At 41.8% G+C, this 21,803-nt stretch overlaps 2 protein-coding genes across 3 annotated transcripts in view; one reads left to right on the top strand and one right to left on the bottom strand.

Annotated features, from left to right (window-relative positions):
* The window catches only part of LOC126066586 (vasodilator-stimulated phosphoprotein-like), a 521,808-nt gene that overhangs the window by 235,541 nt on the left and 264,464 nt on the right, over nucleotides 1-21,803 (bottom strand). The gene's annotated exons all lie outside the window — the stretch shown is intronic.
* AGTR1 (angiotensin II receptor type 1) overlaps nucleotides 9,890-21,803 on the top strand; it is a 55,825-nt gene continuing 43,911 nt past the window's right edge. The window contains exons 1-2 of one of the 2 annotated variants that reach the window (XM_049867816.1): nucleotides 9,890-10,124; nucleotides 20,061-20,151. The gene's annotated coding sequence lies outside the window, so the exon portion shown is untranslated. Of the gene's footprint in view, nucleotides 10,125-10,174; nucleotides 10,305-20,060; nucleotides 20,152-21,803 lie in introns of those variants that run through there. The other variant, XM_049867817.1, reaches the window with a different exon arrangement.

Genomic DNA, 21,803 nt, shown 5'->3' with positions numbered 1-21,803 from the left:
ACAAGGGAAATAAAATATTCTTTTTTTTTTTTTTTTTTTCATTTTGAGAAATTTAAGTCACCATTTGCATGAATTTTAATTTACACTCTCCAGTAGTTACACAGGAGACCCTGGTGGTGTAGTGGGTAAGAGCTACAGCTGTTAACCAAAAGGTCAGCAGTTCAAATCCACCAGCTGCTCCTTGGAAACCCCACGGGGCAGTTCTACTCTGTCCTACAGGGTCGCTATGAGTCAGAATCGACTCAACAGCAACAGGTGTTACTGGTTTAGTAGTTAGGCAAGGAATCCTGGTGGTGCAGTGGTTAAGCACTCGGCTGCTAACACAAAGGTCAGCAGTTTGAACCCACCAGCCACTCTGTGGGAGAAAGATGTGGCAGTCTGGTTCTGGAAAGATTACAGCCTTGAAAATCCTGCGGGGCAGCTCTACTCTGTCCTATAGGGTCGCTATGAGCAGTTCTACTCTGTTCCATAGGGTCGCTATAAGTCGGAATCAACTCAATGGCAACAGTTAGTAGTTATGCAATGATTTAATTTGGACATATACATAGGATCAGACTATCATGTGATCAGAATTACCTAGTGTTTTCTTTGAGAGAACGAACAACCAGCAGCAGACTAGATTAATGCCCACCGTAGCGTCCACCTAGGTCTGTTCTCTCAGCATCTCTGTAGTCACCAAAATGTTCCTCCACTTGGTAACCAACCTGAACCTGGTGGATATTTATACATGTTTACGGCACCCTTTCTCAAGTAAATACCAGGTGCTGGATTGCCATAAAATACAGGAGAACCAATCCCATACTATAAACCACAGGAGTGCTCTAAAGTACTGATGTGAGCAACCCATGGGGTTAAAACTATGGGACTTTCAAGTTTAGTATCAGCAAAGACTGCCCACAAAAATCTCTCCAGTGTTCCTTGTTCTTGGCTCCCTGCCTTCTTGTTTATTCTGCTAATTTTTTTTTTTAATAGTAAGGTAGTTACTCTATAAAATTTGGACAACACAGACAAGCGAAAAAAAAAGAAAACATAATTTTAAAACACCCATAATTCCTCATCCGAAAATTGCCATTCTCACAGCATTTTGTGAATATATATCCAATCTTTTTATACATTATGCTGTATACATTTTATAAAATTTGGATCATAGTATATGGACTGTTTCCTAAACTGATTTTTTCACTAAGTAACATACCATTAATATTTTCCATATCATTAAATATTCTTCTGTATCACTTTCAATCGGTATGTCCAATTCCAGATGTGGAACCCTGGTGGTGTAATCCATCAGCCACTCCTTGGAAACCCTACGGGGCAGTTCTACTCTGTCCTATAGGGTCGCTATGAGTCGGAATAGACTTGAAGGCAACAAGTTTAGTTTGATTTTTTTTATTCCAGGTGTATAATTTATTTAACCAATCCTTATTTGGGAACATTATGGTTGCTTCCAAATATTTGTAATTATGCATTAATTTATTATGCATAAGTCTTTGCATGGAAACCCTGGTGGCCTAGTGGTTAAGTGCTACGGCTGCTAACAAAGGGTCAGCAGTTCGAATCCATCAGGCAGTCCTTGGAAACGCTATGGGGCAGTTCTACTCTGTCCTATAGCATCGCTATGAGTCAGAATCAACTTGACGGCACTGGGTTTTTAAGTCTTTGCATATATCCATGATTAATTTTTTAGTATGCATTCCTGGTTGAAAGGTTATGCAACAATCCTGCAGTATTTTATATACATATATTTCTACCAGCACTATGAGAGTACCGACTTCCCCACATCCTTGCAAAAACTGAGTTCTGGTGTTATCATCTTTTTAATCTTTGCAAATTTTATAGATGAAAAAAATACACCTTGTTGCTTTAAAATACAATTTTATTACGGGGAAGAGTGAACTTTTTTATGTGTATTAGGTCTAATTTCGTGTGTCCTGTTGTGTCTTTCCCCCAGACTGATGTTCAGAGTTGCGTCTTCTGCCAATTATCTAGAATCTGACACCAGACAAGCCCCGGCCTCGGCAGAAGTTGAGCTCTGGCAGAGTGCCTTTGCTCGTCTAGCATTTCAACGGCTTGGCTGCCCTTTAGTTCTGTCTTCACATTTCCAGCTTCATACTGACAGCTCACTCCGGATCCTGCCTCACATGGTGCATTCAGGGAGAAAAGAGAAAAAGCAAGCCTCTTCCTGAGTACAATTATTAGAAGACTTCGTTTATTTCAAAACTTCAAAATTTATAGACTAGAAACAAATTAAATAATCAGAAAGATATGTTGTTGTTGTTGGGGGATACTGAGTCAATTCTGACTCACAGCAATCCCATGTGACAGGGCAGACCTGTCCCATAGGTTTTCTTAGATGTAATCTTTATGGAAGCAGATTGCCAGGTCCTTCTCCTGCACAGCCACTGGGTGGGTTCAAACCACCAACCTTGTGGTTAGCAGTCAAGCACTTAATATTATGCTTTATCCTTTTTTTTTTTAAATCCCCTTTTTACCATTTCTTTTTAATCCCTTTCTACTTTATCCATTTTTCTAAAGCCCCCAATAGCCAACATGTCCCTGACCAGCATGGAAAACCACCTGCTTCTTACTAAAATAAGCCAAAAACCAAACTCTTTGCTGTCAAGTTGATTCTCACTCATAGCAACCCTACAGGTACCTCTTACTAAAATAGCTGTCATTTATTAATCGTATACTTGGTGGTGCAAATAGTTATGAGCTTGGCTGCTAACCTGAAGATTGGTGGTTCCAGTCCACCCAGAGACGTCTCCAGAGAAAGGCCTGGTGTTCTACTTCTGAAAGATCACAGCCGTTGAAAATCCTCTGGAGAACCGTTCAACCCTGAAACACACGGGGTCACCTGAACCAGAACTGAGAGGACAGCACCTGTTCGCTTGGTGTTTGTTTGTTTGTTTTTTATCCAACTTGTCTTAGTTATGTAGTGCTAGTATGACAGAAATACCTCAAGGAAATAGCTTTAACAAACAGAAATTTATTCTATCACAGTCTAGGAGGATACAAGTCCAAATTCAGGGCACCAGCCCGGAAGAAAGAAGTCTTTTTCTCTCCTGTCAGCTCTGGGGGAAGGTCTTTATCATCAACCTTCCCCTGGTCTAGAAGCCTCTCAGTGCAGGGACCCCGGATCCAAAGGACGAGCTCCTCTCCCAGCTCTTCTTTCTTGATAGTAATGAGGTCCCTCCCTTCTCTGTTCACTTCTCTCTTTCATATCTCAGAAGAGATTGACTCAAAATACAACCTAACCCTGTAGATTGCGTCCTACCTCATTAACATAACGGCCACTAATCCTGCCTCATTATCATCATAGAGGTTAGGATTCACAACACGTAGGTAATTACATCAGATCACAAAACGGAGGACAACCCCACAATACTCGGAATCATGGCCTAGCCAAGTAGACACACATTTTTAGGGGACACAATTCAATCTACAACACAACTGTTGGTTGTTTTTTTGTTTGTTTTGTTTTTGTTTTTAATTTGAACCCTTTATATACAGTGTTTCCCTTAAGCCTAGCAAAAGTCTAGGGAACATTATTGCCCCATTTTTAAAAAACTCCATGTTATAGGAGCAAACTTGCCCAAATGTACAGGACTACCAAGTAGAAAAGATGAGCTTCAAATCCCTCTCTCTATTTGCAATTCTAAGCTGTATCCTTCTGCATAGATCAGCTGAGATCCCAGTAGAAAAGTCGAGGGTTTAAGCCATTCCATTACTAACCCAATTCATCACAATAATAATGATGTCATTAACTTCTTGCAGACTCTTCTTTCTCTGCTTGTTTCTTATGACACAATATCCCTGAGAGCAAACCCCACCCTTTCAGGAGGTTTCACCTAACACAGCTGACTCTCTAAGAAACTTCCAGTCCTCAAAAATATGATCAGTTATAAAATCAAGTTGGAATTTAGTACAGGAGTGACTCTGGCTAATGATTTCTAGCACTAAGTAGATTGTTCAAATGTTTGCTAAGAAAATTACTCGGGGGAGGCAATTAATAACTGTATACACAGGAAGGTGTTACATAAAAAAAAAAAAAAAGGAGCAGGAGAACAAGAAGGAGGAGTCTTTCCAGTGTGAGTTCTTGGTTGCTGGGAATCGTGGTAGGAAGGGGACTGTCACATCCAAGAAAGTGCTGTCTATTCAAAAGAAGAAATGCCCAGGCTTGGAAATCAATGCTGAAGGTAAGAGAAGTACGCAGAGTACTAGAAAGAGTCCTTGAAATTTTAATGTACCTCCATCCTTCCTCTTTTTCTTCACACTACTGTCTCCTCGACAATTGTGAGGATGGAGTAGGACTAGGCAGTGTTTCGTTCTGTTGTGCTATGAGTCTCAATAGACTGGAAGGCACCTAACAACAACCATCTGTACCCTGTTCCCAGGGTAGCGCTCCAACTGGGCTGTTCATCTCACTCCCTCCCCTCTCTTCTTGAGCCTCCTTCACTGTTTCCCTGCCTCCTCTTTTGCCTGTTCTCTTTCCTCCTATCCGCTGTTTTCACCTCTGTGCCTATGGCTTCCTAAGCATTAAATGCAGCTCAAGGTCTCTGCCTGATTCCATCTCTCCCTCCTTTCACTGCCAAACTTGGTGAAAGGCTCACGTCTACAACCTCACTGCCCTCCTTTTTGGCTCCCTACCCATGTGCTCTCTCCCCTACACAGAGGCATAGTGGGAGGGGCCAGAAGGGTGCACTTGCCCCCTTCGCAAATCCAAGAGGCCACCAGATGACACACCGAAAAATATTCCAAGGCACCACAAACATGAAAGGTGCCCGACTGAGGCAACGGGACAAGAGAGGGGAAGGCGTTTCCACTGACAGGCCGTCATTCATCCTGAAATGGGGGAAGGCCATTTAGAGTTTCCTCCTGGGCGCTAGGGGTTGAGGGCCGTAGGAGTGGATTAACCATAAACACAGTTTGGTATGCATGGTTCCCATTGAGCGAGGTATCGGTTGCATGGGTTGCTGTCGACTGGATTCTGACTCATAGCGACCCTATACTTGCTGATCTGTGGCTAGCAATTTCACATAGGTTTCATCCCATCTTTGGTGTGGGGAAGGACAGATGAAATTTTGCACTGCAGATTGGTGGGAGGCACAACTTGGCCCCTGTGTACCCTGCTTATTGGGCAATCTGGCCTGGGGGGGCAGGGGGACACAATTTAGAGATTGCTCCTGGGCACTCTTACCCTCGCTAGGTCCCTGCCCTACAGCACAGTTTTGGGATCTAATTCCTGGTCACCCTAGTTTTGAACAGAAAGGCAAACCTTTAAAAGTCACTAAAACCCTTGAATATTTTTTTTTCCAGCCATTTGAGCTAAGAACAGACATTCCCACCAAGAAAAAATAAATAACAGAGTAAATACTTTTAAGTGAACCGAAAGAGGTCTATGTCTCTTTCAATTAGAGTCACCAATGAGACCTCTCCAGAGCCCTGGTGGTGCAGTGGTTAAGAGCTCCGCTGCTATTCAAAAGGTCTGCAGTTCAAATCCACCAGCTGCTCCTTGGAAACCCTATGGGGCAGTTCTCTTCTGTCCTATACGTTAACCAGGAGTCAAAATCAACTCCACAGTAATGGGTTAGGGTTTTTTTGGGTTTTAGCTTATGGGACCTCTCCAGGCAGACAATCACAAGTCCTTAAACAACTAAACCTGGCCAGCTGCCTCTCAGAACCAGTGCAAAATGCACATTGTGCTCAGTTATTTCTCTAGGTTCTCTCCATTTTTTTCTCGGCGTTGCTTCTAGTCTTGATTTCGCTGATGTGGGATTTTGGGCTCCTTCTAACATCACCACACCCTGCTCCATCCTACACATCATGCCTCAGCTTAAAAGCCAGTCATTCCTCAAGAACCAAACTAAATTCAAACCCTGCTACTAACTTCTGAGCTCCACATTCACGCTAACCTCATCTTCCTCGTTCTTCCTGACACTATTCCCTCTTAGCATAGCAAACGCATAGGCTCAGATGCTGGACAACTTGGAATCTTAACTGTTCCACTTCGAATCATGTAATCTTGGGCAACTTGCTCAATTTCTGTACCTCAGTATTCTCATCTGTAAAATGGGGATTATAGTGTACCTATTTCAACTCATCGGCAGTGGGTAGTGGGAGTGTACCTATTTAAGTGTGGGAATTTCTGGGTGGTGCAAAGGGTTAATGTACTCGGCTGCTAACCAAAAGTTTGGCAATTTGAGCTCACCCAGAGGCACCTAAGAAGAAAGGCCTGGCATGACAGTCTACTTCCCCAAAATCAGCCACTGAAAGTCCTATAGAGCACAGTTCTATTCTGACACACATGGAGAATGAGCTGGAATAGACTTTATGTAGATGACACAACCTTGCTTGCTGAAAGTGAAGAGGACTTGAAGCACTTACTAATGAAGATCAAAGACTACAGCCTTGATTACACCTCAACATAAAGAAAACAAAAATCCTCACAACTGGACCAATGAGCAACATCATGATAAATGGAGACAAGATTGATGTTGTCAAGGATTTCATTTTACTTGGATCCACAACCAACAGCCATGGAAGCAGCAGTCAAGAAATCAAAAGACACAATGCATTGGGTAAATCTGCTGCAAAGGACCTCTTTAAAGTGTTGAAGAGCAAAGATGTCACCTTGAAGACTAAGGTGGGCCTGACCCAAGCCATGGTATTTTCAATCGCATCATATACATGTGAAAGCTGGACAATGGATAAGGAAGACTGAAGAAGAGTTGATGCCTTTGAATTGCGGTGTTGGCAAAGAATATTGAATATACCATGGACTGCCAAAAGAACGAACAAATCTGCTGTCTTGGAAGAAGTGCGGCCAGAATACTCCTCAGAGGCAAGGATGGCAAGACTGCGTCTTACATACTTTGGACATGTTGTCAGGAGGGATCAGTCCCTGGAGAAGGACATCATGCTTGGCAGAGTACAGGGTCAGCAGAAAAGAGGAAGACCCTCAACGAGGTGGATTGACACAGTGGCTGCAACAATGAGCTCAAGCATAACAACAATTGTAAGGATGGCGCAGGACCGGGCAGTGTTTCGTTCTGTTGTGCATAGGGTCGCTATGAGTCAGAACTTACTTGACAGCACCTAACAACAACAATTGGGTTGGGTACTTACATATGAGTTTACAGTAATGATTAATGACGTTAATAGATAGGAAGAGCTAAAGAGAGGCCCGATGAATCATAAGTATCCAATAAATGATAGTTATCATTATTGCTATTAGTTAGTAGTAGTACACCCTAGAAAATTCCAATAACTCTAATCTCATTCAAATAATACTTTTTTTTCTGCCATGGTACTTTTATACATGCTTTTTTTTTTTTGTGCTGTTGCCTTTATCCTCAGTTCAAAAATTCTACCCATCCCTCAAACAACTCTTCTTCCAAAATATAGTTCTTTTGTGGTGCCAAGTGAGTCTTATATCAGAGTGATTTGTTTATATCTGTGGGAGTTCTTATCATGTACCAAACACCCTGGGAATATAGTGAACCACTGAAACAGGTCCTGGCCTGAAGACACAATCTAGTAGGTGTGAAGTGGCATCTCACTGTGGTTTAGACTTGTATTTACCTGATGGCTAATGATGTTAAGTGTCTTTTCATGTGCTTATTGGCCATTTGTATATCTTCTTTGCAGAAATGATGTCTATTAAGATCCTTTGCCCATTTTTTACCTGGGTTATTTGTCTTTTTATTATTGCATTATAATAGCTCTTTATATATTCTGGATACTAGACCCTCATCAGATATATAATTTACAAACATTTTGTCGGTTGTCTTTTTACCTTCTGAGGTTCGCTTAAGTATATAAGCTTTTAAGATTGGTGAAATCCAATTTATTTTTTTCTTTTGTTGCTTAAGTTTTTTGGTGTCTTGTCTAAGAAGGCTTTAGGTCTAAGAAGGTTCTGATCCAAGGTCACAAGGATTTAATTCTCTGTTTTCTCTTAAGACTTTTACAGTTTCACCTCTTACATTTAGGTCTTTGATTCATTTTGAGTTAATTTGTGTGTACGGTGTAGGAAAGGATCCAACTTCCTTCTTTTGAATGTAAATATCCAGCCATTCCAGCACCATTTATTGAAAAGATTATTCATTCCCCATTGAGTTATCTTGGCATCATTGTTGGAAATACATTGACCATAAATGTGGGGGTTTATTTCTGGACTCAATTCTATTCCATTAACCTGTATGTCTATCCTTATCCCAGTACCATACTGTCTTAGTCATTGAAGCCTTGTAGTAAATTTTGAAAGTTTATAAGTGTGAGTCCTTCTACTTTGTTTTTTTTATAATATTGTTTTTCTTATTCTGGGTCACTTCTACTTCCATATGAATTTTAGGATCATCTTGTCAATTTCTGCAAAAAAGTCAGTTGGGATTTTGATTGGGATTGTATTTAATCTATAGATCATTTGAGAGATATTGTCAATTTAACAATATTCAGTCTTCCAATAGATGAAGGTGGAATATCTTTGCATTTATTTAAGTCTCCTTTAACTTCTTTTTAACAATGTTTCTGGATTTCACAGTACAAGTTTTTCACTTCTTTAAATTTATTTGTAAATATCTTATTCTTTCCATGCTATTATAAATGGAAGTATTTTCTTAATTTTATTTCTGGATTGTTGATTGCTTTATATGGAAATAAAACTGATTTTTATATATCGACCTTGTATATTGCAATCTTGCTGAATTCGTGTATTAGCTCTAGCAGTTTTTTTAGTGGATTCCTTAGGATTTTCTAAATACAAAATCATATCATCCGCAAATAAAAATAGTTTTACTTCCTTCGCAATTTGGATGCCTTTTCTTTCTTTTTCTTGCTTCATTACCTTGGCTAGAACGTCTAGTACAATGTTGACTAGACGTGGCAAGATGGGACATCCTTGTCTGGTTCCTGATCTTATAGGGAAAGTTTTCCATCTTTCACCGTTAAGTATGGTGTCAGTGAGTTTTTCGTAGACAATCTTTACAGTTTGAAGAAGTGCCTTTCTAATCCTAATTCGTTAAGCCTTTTTATTATGAAAGGGTGTTGAATTTTGTCAAATGCTTTTTTTTATCTACTGAAACGATCATGTGGTTTTTGTTTTATTGAGACAGTACTATATTACATTGATTTTCAGTAAAGTAATCTTGCCTACCTGGAATAAATCCAACTTGGTTATGGTGTATAATCTTTTTTATATGTTTCTGGATTCGATTTCTTTGGTATTTTATTGAGGATTTTGTATCTGTATTCATAAGAGATATTGGCTTGCAGTTTTCCTTTCTCGTGATTTCTGTACTTTTGGCATCAGAGTAATATTGGCTTCATAGAATGAGCTCAGAAGTGTTCCCTCCTCTTCTGTTTTTTGAAAGAGTTTGTGAAGAATTGGTATTAATCCTTAAATAACTGATCATATTTTGCTTTAAAAAAAACTTTTTCTGTATTTTTAGTTTTTAAAAAGTCAACGCAATAGGGGAAAACGAAAGTCCACTCTTTCACTCTGAAATTAGTATAGAGTATCTATGATGTGCAGCGCGTTGTCAAAGGCTGAGATACAGGAAACAGAAGGAGTTTCCTAATTCAAGTCTAAAAGTTTTCAAAGGTTAGGGGGGAAAAAAAGTGGAGGCACAGTAGTACTGGCGTGAACCGCTATTCCTGTTCCCCTCTTCCCCTTCAAGACCCCTCCGAACGCGCAGTTCCAGGCTGGATGCGCAGGTCGCCCGAGGTGACACAGGGACGCTGAAGCATCCTCCCGGCTGCCGTCAGCATCTGGAGAAGGACAGGGTTGGGGCGGGAGGGTCTCCTGGGGCGGAGCGGAGGAGGAGGGAATGCAAAACCGAGCCTCGCCCCTGGAGCCCGGCAAGGCAGGAACGCCCCTCGCTATAAATCCGGGGCTGCCTGGGCGCAGACCATTCCAGCGCCTGACTGCGCGGCCAGGGCCAGCGGGCGACAGAGCGCCTGGACGGACACACGGCTCGCAGCTCCGCCGGGCTGGCGGCGCGGTCCCCGGGGAGCGGCTGCAGCGGGCGCCGGCCCTGAGCGCGGAGAGCCGGACGCAGAGCGGCGGGCGGGACCCGCACAGCCGCCAGCGCGCCGCCCCCGTGGGCGCAGCGCCCCGGGCGCCGGTGAGTTCGCGCCCACTGTCCGGCGCGGCTTGGGGGGCTGCCGGGGCGGGGGCGGTAAGTTTCAGGTCAAGATGTCCTAACGGGGGGCTGCGGTGCCGGGACGCTCCCGGGGACCAGGGAGAGACGAGCGGAGCTCCGGGCAGCGGCCACCCTGGGGCCGGCAGCCCTTCCCCAAAGCAGGTGAGGGGCGCCGGGGTTGGAATGGAATCCTTTGGCCTTGCCTGTATTCTGATTTGCCCAAATTCTTCCGCGTACAAACAGGAAATTTCCAGAAAGGCGATGCAAACAAGTAAACTTTCTTCCCGAAGCTTTTGGCAAACTTTAGTCTTTTAACCACGGCTTGAGGGGGAGGTTGGTGTGACTCCGCGGGGCGTCGGTTTAAAAGTTGTGCTGCTTCTGAGCTGAGTGAAGACTGTCCCCACCTGCCCGTCTGCTTCCGAGATGTCCCAGCTCCGCTCACCCTCTCCCTCTCCCTCTCCTTCTCCCACAGCCCCTAGCCGAGTCCTGAGCAGCACCTCAGTCCCGTGAGCCGCACCCCCTCACAAGGTTCAAAGCGTCCCACACTCAGGTGGTTCCCAGGTGCCTTTTAATGCGTCAGATTGAGGAGCGGAGAAGCTGGAGCGGCTCCTCACTTCAGTCCCCTCAGCCTTGCCAGTCAGTGCACATTTGTAACTGAGGCAGGGTCTTAGCAGAAACTCCTCTGCTTCCAGGACTGAACAGAGCCTCTTGCAGCCCCCTTCACTCCTCTCCACCTATGTCTAGTACACTATTCTCTAAAACAAAATCCAAACCTGTTGACAACTCTCCAGGTGATTCCCACTCACAGCGACTCTGTAGCTTAAACGTTCAGCTCAGTGTCCCTCACTGGGCCAGCATGCCAGGCTCTCCTGAAGACCTGAGCAAGTCTTTCTCAAAGGGTCCCATCCCCATTTTCCTTGCACAACCAGTGGAGACAAGACCACTGAACCTTCCTGGGGTCTTTCTACCTAATCTTTGTTTGCCGATGGCCTAATTAAGTGTCTGAAATTCACTTTCCTCTGAGATCACATTTAGGAGCTGGCTGTATTTACTTCCAGTGTTATTTGGGGAAAAGAAAGTAACAGTGAGGAGACAAGAAATCTAGCACCCTACTGTTTTATCTTATAACTTTGTTGAGTGACTTGTATCTCTTCCGAAGGTGCTTCACCAACATGGTTCTCTTAGTAGTTGCCACCTGTGGAGTCTGGGATTTCAGTCATTCACCTCTCTTACATGAGCTTTAACCCCATCTGTAAGTCTTCTCTGAAAGAAACTTTCCTGCTTCCCTTGTCTCCATTACAAAAAAAAAAAAACAAAACATTGCCAGCAAGTCGATTCCAACTCTTAGTGACCCTACAGGACAGAGTAGAACTGCCCCATGGGGTTTCCAAGGAGCCACTGGTGGATTCGAACTGCTGACCTCTTGGTTAGCAGCCAAGATCTTAACCACTGCGCCACCGGGGCTCCATTTGTCTCCACTGGTGTCTCCCTGTAAAGGGTCCATGCCACTGATCTCTCCTCAGGCTGTGATGGATGCCTTAGTGATGGCTGCTTCCCTCATGTTCCTCTTCTCCACCCTTCCTGGCTCAGATGGTTCAGGGGTCAGGGAAGCACTTGACTTGCAGTGTGATATTCCGCCTCCGCCCCCGCCTCCCAAAAAACACTGCCTTCAACTCATAGTGACCCTGTAGGACAGAGTAGAACTGCCCCCTAATGTTTCCAAGGCCCTAAATCTTGACAGAGGCAGACTGCCACATCTTTCTCCTGAGGAGCAGCGAGTGAGTTCCAACTGCCCACCTTTCAGTTTGCAGCCAAGCACTGTAACCACTGCAACACCAAGGCTGCTATGGTATGTGATATTAGGAAAGTCATTTAACAACTGTGACTCTCAGGTCTGCCCATAAAGGGAAGGGGGTTCAACTACATGATATCCGCGGTCCGGTCCAGTGATAAAATTCCTTGATTTCTTTCGTTCCCTAGTTACTGCTTAAAACATAAAAGTCTATAACAATTACCGTTTTGGCCCGTGTTTGGGGTTCTCAAAACTGTCTAAATAACTCTCCTGTTAAATAATCTGCTCTGGAAAATCATTAGGGTTTTCAGTAATGACACCAAGCGTCCATCCCGTAATTAAGGTGAGCAGTCCCGTAACCCGACCCAGGGCCCAGGAAGTGACCCAACTTGCTGTGTGTCAACATTTGCTGAAGTTCCATGATAATTTGTTTCATGTCTGTTATCTACTCTGTCGCCTTGTTTTCCTGACTTCCTTGTTTTTCACTCCCATTACGCGTAGCTCTTCTTTGACTTAAATCAATTGCTCCATCATCCAGTGCAGAAGAAAACTTACTTCCACCGGGGCCAACGGAAGACTTGTCTTCCTCAAGGTTTACAAAATGTCTTTGTCACTGTTGCTGCCAAAAAGCTCCCCACCACACAGTGCTCTGAACTCAAATCTTTCCTCTCCGTCTCTCACCCGGGTCCCATGTTCAAAAAGGGACAAATTTATGGATTGTACAGGTTTCCTACTTTCTTCTTCTTCTCTCCAATTTGGAGTCAGAATTGTGTATGTGTGTAGGTATATATAGTTGGGTTTTTTTTGTTCTTGCCGCTGCTGCTTATTGCTATGGTTATTATGACTGATTAGTTACCCTGCGCTGGAGGGAAAATAAAGAAAAATTCAATCTGCTGTTTACCCAGAGACCAAGTACGGTACCTAGCGGAGCAGTTTGAAACCCGTAGTTTAAATGCATGATGGATGCCTCCTGGTTGAGTCTCTGCTGCTGCGGTGTCTGTTTTAAGCAAATAACTGAAAGCTGTTGTGTTTTGCTCTCATGTTTGCTACAGGGATAAAGATAGAGTCTCGTCACATTGACATGTTTTGGCTGCCCTTTAGCACTATGGCTAGAAAATCACTTAGTCCTTTCGCTGCTCTCTTAATGACTGGGCGATGCCAGAGAATTTTCCAAATAGACTAGAAAGGACGCATTTTGTTTAGAAGTTCGAAGTTAAGTTGAAATGTAGTAAAGATTAAAAAGCTGACCTGGAGACACACTGGCAATAAACAAATGCAGTGCCAGAGCAACAAAATAATGACTAAGTATTCAAGGTCAGGTTGGGAATTTTTATGTTAATCAAGCAAGCTGGACAAATCAGCTTTTATACGCATGCCACTGGTAAGTGTTATTTTTCTTAAAAGGAGCTCTAAGGTTTCTCTTTCAAAAGTGGGTGAAGTGATTGCATGCTACGGTTTGTGTCTCATTTCACATAGGTGTTTTTGAAAACAGTGTACTAAACCTTCCATCAAGAAAAGCAAATTCTGTGCCATTTCCAGCTTAAATTTAGCTATCATCTTATGTTTTTTCTATTTTATTCATAATATGGGAATTTCAGCTTCTAAAAATAAAATATATAATGTCCTCCTATATCAAGGCAAGGAGTATCTACAGGGATTTCAGATAATCAACTGATGTGTAAGTGACTACCATTATCTTATTAAACCTCTGAAAAACACTTTCGGTCACAGAAAAAATACCTAAAGAGCTATACATTTGCCAAATGTTTGATTAGCAAGTTGTTACATTAATGACAAATTGAACAATGGGAAATAGAAAACAAAGTATATATTTAGAACAGTTATAGCTGTGGCTGTGTTAACATTCAAAGATTTACTACCTCATTTTGATCCTTTCTCTTCACAGCAGATGCGTTCACAGGGGGAACAAAAGTCCCTTGCGTAGGAAAACCCAAACTGTCTTTCAGAATATTTTACTAACCAACAATTCACTAAATAATATAAATGCTTTGTGATTATTTTACATTCTTCTTGTAGCTCAGTTTAAAAGATTTGTTTTCTTCTTAAATACGTGCATCATCAAATTTCTTAATGGAAATAAATGTCTGGAACCTGTCAGTACTTGTTAGTGTCACCTTGCTATACACAAGATTATATTTTGAATTGTTGCAAGTCTCAATTTTAATTACTTTTCTAAAATTTGAAAATTTGGAAATGAGTAAAAAATGGTCATGCTTTGTTTTTCATAATTACAGCATGCCTTCATATTTCATGTCTTAGTTCTAAATGTGATTAAATTTTAGAATCAAAAAATAATCATTCCATTTTGGTCAACTTTTATGTGATGACTTGTTCATTTTTTATGCATATAAACTCCTTTGTTCTTCGACAAATATGGTTAAAATCTTATTTTGGGCAGTTAACTAAGGAGCAAGTATATTGGAAAATACACAGATGGTCGTGTGATTTTAAAAAGAATTTAAAATTGCTAATTTGACCTCTGGAGACTGGATGATGCAGAGGTTAAGAGGTAGGCTGCTAACCGAAAAGTCAGTTCGAATCCGCTAGCCATTCCATGGAAACCCTACGGGGCAGTTCTACTCTGTCCCATAGGGTCGCTATGAGTTGGAATCAACTCGACCGCAACAGGTTTGGTTTTGGTTTGGGTTAATTTGATCTCTAAGTATTCTTAAGATATTTTCTTATATTAATCAAAGCTCCTCTTATCGACTTATAAAAATGAAGAACTATGTCTGTCAAAGGTTTGACAACAGTAGCAGATACATAAAGAGACAGTGGAGCTCTGGTGGTACAGCAGTTAAAGCGCTCGGCTGCTAACTCAAAGGTAGGCAGTTGGAACCCATCAGCTTCTCTTCAGGAGAAGGATGTGGCAGTCGCTTCTGTGAAGATTAGAGCCTTGGAAATCCTTTGGGGCAGTTCCACTCTGTCCCATAGGGTCGCTATGAGTCAGAATAGACTCAACAGCAGTGGGTTTTTTTAAAGAGACAGTACTGTGGATCTGAGTGATACTAGGCTCTGAGGACACACCAATGTATGAAAATGTTTTTGACCTAGAGGGATGCTGAAAATCAAGATGAGCACATATTGATATAAGTCTCTCTAATCACCTCTAGAGGAGCCCTGGTGGCTCACTGGTTAAAGCAGTTGACTACTAACCAAAAGTTTGGTGGTTGAAAACCATCAGTGGCTCCAAGGGAGGAAGATGTGTCAGTCTGCTTCCATAGAGATTTACAACCTTGGAAACCCTATGGGGTTGCTAGGAGTTTGAATCAACTCCATGGCCCTGGGTTTGGGTTTTTTTTTTGAGGGGGGGAACCCCCTTTATGGAATCCCTGGGTAGTGCAAATGGTTAATGTGCTCAGCAGCTAAATGTAAGATTAGAGAGTCGAGTACACCCAGAGGCAACTCAGAAGAAAGGCCTGGAGATCTCCTTGTGAAATATTACCATTGAAAACCCTAAAGAACATCATTCCACTTGGACACACATGGAGTCTCCAGGAGTCAGGTTCAACTCGACGGCAACTGGTTAACCACCTCTCTGCCACTGGAGTGAGAGGCCATTTATAATCAGCCCCTCCTTCTGTCCTGCATGTCAGACCAGGCAGAACGTCTAACATGTCACACCGTTTGATTCCAGCCACTTCCATAATAATCACGGCTCCTTCCCCTCCCCACGGCATTATAACTCTGTTGATGGTAGGGACCACATCTCATTCATCCTTATATTCTACTACGAAATGCTCCACGAACATCACTAGCTGGCCTCTTTTTTGTGTGTTTTTCCGCTAAAGTCATGGATAACATTAAATACATTTTCAGATCCCTATTTATAAGCATAAGAAGCCCTGGTGGCGAAGAGGTTAAGTGTTCGGCTGCTGACCAAAAGGTTCAAACCCACTAGCGGCTCTGCGGGAGGAATATGTGGCAGTCTGCTTCCATAAAGATTTACAGCCTCGGAAACCCTATGGTGCACTACTACTCTGTCCTATAGGGTTGCTATGGGTCGGAATTGACAGCAATGTTTGTTTTGTTTTTTTTACTGGGTATCTACAGGCATGGTTTACAACACTGTAGTTGAATATAGTTACTCACAAGTCAGTCTCCGAGCAAGTGGTGACCGACTTTAAAGCTGTCACTCTAGAAATGATTTAGTCCCTGAACTGTTTCTCCAGTGCTCGCAGAGTCACTGATACTTGTCAGTGGGATCTGGCCAAATGCCTGTCTTTCTGACAGGGACTCACCAATATTGGCCAAAAGACAGAGGTGAATCTGGGTTCCCTGTGACCATGCTTGAGAGGAGAGGTTTGCCAACAGGACTGAGCCACTGTGATTTTCTCGGTGATAAAAGGACAACTTTGTAGGACAGAATTTCACTAGCTTCTTGGATCCAGGGCTTTAGATACGCAGGCACCACTAACAGTATGGAGTCTAATATGTACATTACAGGTCAAGGGAAAAACTGGCTCAAACCAGTTGCCACGAAGTCAACTCCAATTCATGGCAACCTCATGGGTGTGGGAGTAGAACTGTGCTTCGCAGGATTTTTAATGGGCTGATTTTTCAGAAGCAGATCACCAGGCTTTTCTTCCGAGGTACCTCCGCATGGATTTAAACCTCCACACTTTCAGTTAGCAGCTGCGTATGTTAACTATTTGCATCCCATCCCCCCAGGCACCCCCCCCCACCCCCCAGAAACTACAAAATCAACTCAGTGCTGCCATAATGCTAAGTAAGGGCTGGCAGGGAAGGGACATGGTACGAAGAAGAGAGCCTACACACAGCAGGCAGAGTTTCTTAGCGCCAGTCAGTGATAAAGCATCGATGGTCCCCTTAAGACTCTTTAGTGTCCAGCTGGCCTCACTAAACCCAAATATTTGTAATCGTAGAACTGAACATAATCTAGTCCAGGATTTTCAGGGGGGAAAACTCACAGCATTTCTTGGTAAACTTCATACATTTGCAGTTTTTTATCATATTTACTTTCCTGCACCTTTTGATACAAATTCTTTTTGCTGTCTAATTCAAAGATATTTCATGCACTTCTAAATATATACAGAATGTCCCCAGAGCCAGAATGTTCCGTCAACCTTGCTTTAACAACCGAACCCTCTTTCCCTTCAAATGATGTCGCTTCACATAAAACATGTTGTTCCATGAAACCTCCCAGCCCTTAACCTTCACACAGAAATTTGCTGCCATTTCACAAGGAATGGAAAAGAATGTGGTGTGGCTCCTGCATAGTGATTTCTTGAATGCGTTCTCACCTTTGATCTGCTGAGTTAATAGAACTGATTTACGAGAGAAACATCCGTCTATTCCTAGTCTTTCAAATCCCCATTAGGCTAAGCCATAGGATAGAATATTATATAGTCATTAACAGTAATTTAAAAAAATTTTTTTTGATGACAAGGAAAAATATTAAGTGAATAATGTCATTATAAAACATGTATCATGTATCATGTGTGTGATCCAACGTGTGTGTGAGTGTGCATATGTTTGGTAGATTCTTTTCTAGGGGCCATTAAGGTCTTACGTGGGCTGTTGGTGTTCTAATGAAAATAATACCATGAAATAAGAATATAATAAATCCTTCTAAGACAAAAATCCTTTTAGATGACACTAGTGCTATAGTATGCTATATACATGTGTGTGGGTACATTAAAAAAAAAAAAAAAAGTAAGCCATGCACAGTCTTCTCAGATAACTCTTCCACTTAAAAAAAAAAAACTTGTTAAAAAATTCACAAAGAAACAAAAAATAGAAAGTATTAATTTTAAAAAATGTACCCAAATCCATAAAGAAAATTACTGATGAATTTGGTTACCTAAACAAATTAAGATTTTATGTGTCAAAAAGCACCATAAACAAAGTCAAAAGAAAAACAAACAAACAGAAAAAGGGAAAGCTAGATGCCACACATTGTATATAAAATGCCACTTTTCTTAACCTGAGCGCTTTAAAAAATGAAAAAAGTAATGAACAACTTGATTGAAAAATGAGCAAAAGCCATGACTGGGCAAATTAGAAGCATAACTCCACAGAAAGAAAGAAGAAAATGAAATGAAGCTCAACTTTATAAATAATTAAAGAAATATAAATCAAAGCAAAGACATATGTATTTTTTTTTTTTACTTATCAGATGGAGAAAAAATTTAAGCTTTGATTAAAGCTGTATTTTTAGTAATATAAATTGGTGCAGCCTTTATAGAGGAAAGTTTGTGAATATCTATCAAAAATTTAGAGTGTACAGTTTGCTCCAACGATTCTACTGTTTGGAACTTATGCTATACAAAAATACACATGTATAAGTATGATCATTGAGCCATATTGTAGCAGTCAAAAAGGGAAAGAAACAAACAAAAAAAAGGTAAGGTCCATGAACAGGGGCTGGCTAAACAAATTATTATTTATCAGTGCAACAAATGCAATACTGGCTGGTCATCGAAATGAAAGAAGTAGATTTATGTATGCTGATGTGGGAAGCTCTCTAAAGTGTATTAAGTGGCGGGGGAGGGGGGAAGGAATAATAATATGATCCCAACTGTGTAAAAGAAAAAAACAAAAAGACACAGATCTATACATTTATATGCATGTCTATACATTTTTTAAATTTCTACAAGGATTTTTTTCTTAGGCAAGAAACTGTTAGTAGTAGTGAATATCTCTGGGATGTAAATCCAGAGAGAAGATTAGCAAGAGCTGGGAGACTTTTATTTTATATTTTTCTGTGCCATATATATGTATTCCTTCCATGAAAAAAAAATAGAAAAATATTTTTAAAGGCATTTTTTTAAAACCGTGGTGCAGTAACACTTGTATAAATTTTATACTAAGAAGAAAATTAAAATCATTTAGCAAAGTTCAGCTATAGACCCACAAGCAAAAATTAATCCATTATGATACTTCTTATATTTAGAAGCTACATCTACAAAAAGCAAGTGTCTTAGAATAAGACTGCACTTTACCTACCAACTTTGTTTTTCTCCTCCTCTAATGTGTATCTGGGCACCTAGTTGTGCAGTGGTTAAGCGTTTAGCTGTTAACCAAAAGGTCGGCAATTTGAATCCACCAGCCGCCACTCCTTGGAAACCCTATGGGGCAGTTCTGCTCAGTCCTGTAGGGTCACTATGAGTTGGAATTGACTCGACGGCAGTGGGTTTTTTTGTTGTTGTTGTTTACTGTGTATCTAAGCAGCCTTGATGATGCAGTGGTTAAGTGCTCAGCTGTTAACCAAAAGGTCGGTCAGTGACTCAATCCCACCAGCCGCTCCATAGAAGAAAGATGTGGCGGTCTGTTTCTGTAAAGATGACAGCCTTGGAAACCTTATAGGGCAGCTCTACTCTGTCCTATAGAGTTGCTATGAGTCGGAATCGACTCGATGGCAGTGGGTTTTCGGGTTTTAATGTGTATCTGCAAGGGTGTAGGGGAAGATGTTTATTATGAGCAGGAACAGAACTAGAGCCCATGACAGACAGCCACGTAGTAAAGCTAACTCTGTGGAAGGAAAAATATGTTCTTGATATGGACCAGATGGTGTCATTCCCTCCAGAACATTTTTTAAGATGCAGTGTTAATGTGTATTCTGTAAATTAAATATAAAAAAAAATTATATATATATATATATATATATATAGTTGTTGGTAGATGCCATTGAGTCAATTCCAACTCATAGCGATGCTAGGTACAACAAAACAAAACACGGCCCGGTCCTGCACCATCCTTACAACCGTTGCTGTGCTTGGGCCCCTTGTTGCAGCCGCTGTGTCAGTCCATTTCGTTCAGGATCTTTCTTTTATCCCTGACCCTCTACTTCACCAAGCATGATGTCCTTCTCCAGGGACTGATCCCTCCTGATAATATGTCCAAAGCATGTGAGAAATAGTCTCACCGTCCTTGCTTCCAAGGAACATTCTCGTTGTACTTCTCCCAGCAGAGATTGGTTCTTTTGGCAGTCCACGGTACACTCAGTATTCTTCGCCAACACCAAATTCAAAGGCATCAATTCTTCATATGTGTGTGTATATATATATATACACATACACACACATACACATATAACCATTTCCAGTGAATCTTTTTCATCTTTTTTTTTTTTTTCTTTCCAGATTCGATACGTGATAAATTGGTGTAAAATGACTGGATTTTTCTCTGAATAAATCACTGAAGCTGAAGCCACCCAGGAAAGTCTCCAGGCAGGTAAACGTCTTAAATCTTCAGCGTTGTGTCCGTTGGCGAGTTTTCTCTCGTGTGTAAACTCATCACCCAGTGACAAAAACAGAAGAGGAAGAGATGAAATTCCAGTCTTACTCCATCCCCTCCAACATACAGCTTAACAGCATATATATATTTATATTTTTAAATGTAAACAATGTCCGAATTACCAAAACATTGCCATTCAGGCTCTAATGATAAACCACGTGAAGGACTGGCGACCCCTCGGGAAAGATCTCCTCATGGCCAGTGTCCACAGGTGATACCACAGGTGATACCACAGGGATATCCTGCCGTGCACCCTATACCGTGTAGGGTCTGGGAGGGCCTGGAGGGAAAGATTTTGCTCAGTCATCAACCACCTAGTGGGACTTTTGGCTTTGTGAACCCTCCTAGCGCTCACTATCAGAATTACATGGCTAAAAGTCATTCCAAAAAAAAAAAAAATGGACTCTGTTGCCATTGAGTAGATTCTGACTCGTAAACCCGAATGCCTCAGAGTCTCGTTCTTACACGCTTACTGCTTACCCCTAACCATGAGACATAGGATTTAAGATATAAGATTTTCTATATTTTTCCCTACGATATAGGAAAAGGGGCCATAAGAGATTGGAATGGAGGCACCATTTAATTCCCAGGATGTCTACTTCCTGGTAGATATGAGTCCCACTGAGTCACACAGCACAGAGTTAAACTCTTTCAGGACCTGGTGTCAAGACAAACAGGGCTAGCCAGAGACTGCTCTGTAAATGTCTCTCCTGTAACACAGACTGATACATCTTTCACAAAAATACTCCTGGATTTACCCAACTAGGAGGGTACTTTCCCTCCTAACAAACACACAGGGAGGCCGTGGTAGTTCAGTGGTCGTATTCTCGCCCTCTGTGTTGCTGTGATGCTAAACAGGTTTCAGAGGAGCTTTCAGACTAAGATGGACTAGGACGAAAGGTCTAGTCATCTACTTCTGAAAATTAGCCAATGAAAACTCTGTAGATCACAATGGTCTGATCTCGTTGTGCCTGGGCTCACCATGAGTTGCGTGCCAACTCAGTGACAGCTAATAACAACAACACAGTTCAAAGGATAAGTCCTCTACTTTCCAAATTAACAAGGGAAACACTCCCTAGTCCCCTCAAGGGAGAATAAAAAGAACACCCTTCCCATCCTGAATGGGTCGTGATTCCATTGTCTCAAAGGAGAGGACAGGTAGGCAGTTGGGGGTAGACAAATGTTTCAGCTGACTTTATTCTTCTTTGCTAGACTAGCAAGTAGAAAACACTTGGTGGAAGGCACTCCGCGGTAGTGTTAGGAAACTATTTAGTACTTCCTTAATCTTGGAGACAAAAATAGTAACATTCTTCAGGGTTCTGTCACTGGGTATCTTTAGGGTTTCTGAGGTGTAGTTAAGCTTGGGAAGCTGTGCTGTGCATCTTTTCAGCAGAAATCCAGTTCTGGAAAATATGCATTAAAATATATATTCTAGTTAGGAAGCATTAAGACAGGAAGCTTTATTTTATGAGAGTACAAACAGAAGGAGCTCTTTGCCCATACTATGCCATCAGTCCTACAGTTCAGCAGCACAGTTGGGCTTCCTGCCAGAAATTATTATCAGACCAGCCTCCCTACTGTCCTATATT

The sequence above is a fragment of the Elephas maximus genome, chromosome 23, assembly GCF_024166365.1.
Source record: "Elephas maximus indicus isolate mEleMax1 chromosome 23, mEleMax1 primary haplotype, whole genome shotgun sequence".
Classification (NCBI taxonomy): Eukaryota; Metazoa; Chordata; class Mammalia; order Proboscidea; family Elephantidae; genus Elephas; species Elephas maximus.
The sequence above is the reverse complement of the archived record's forward strand: the minus strand, read 5'-3'. Positions and strand labels throughout refer to the sequence as shown.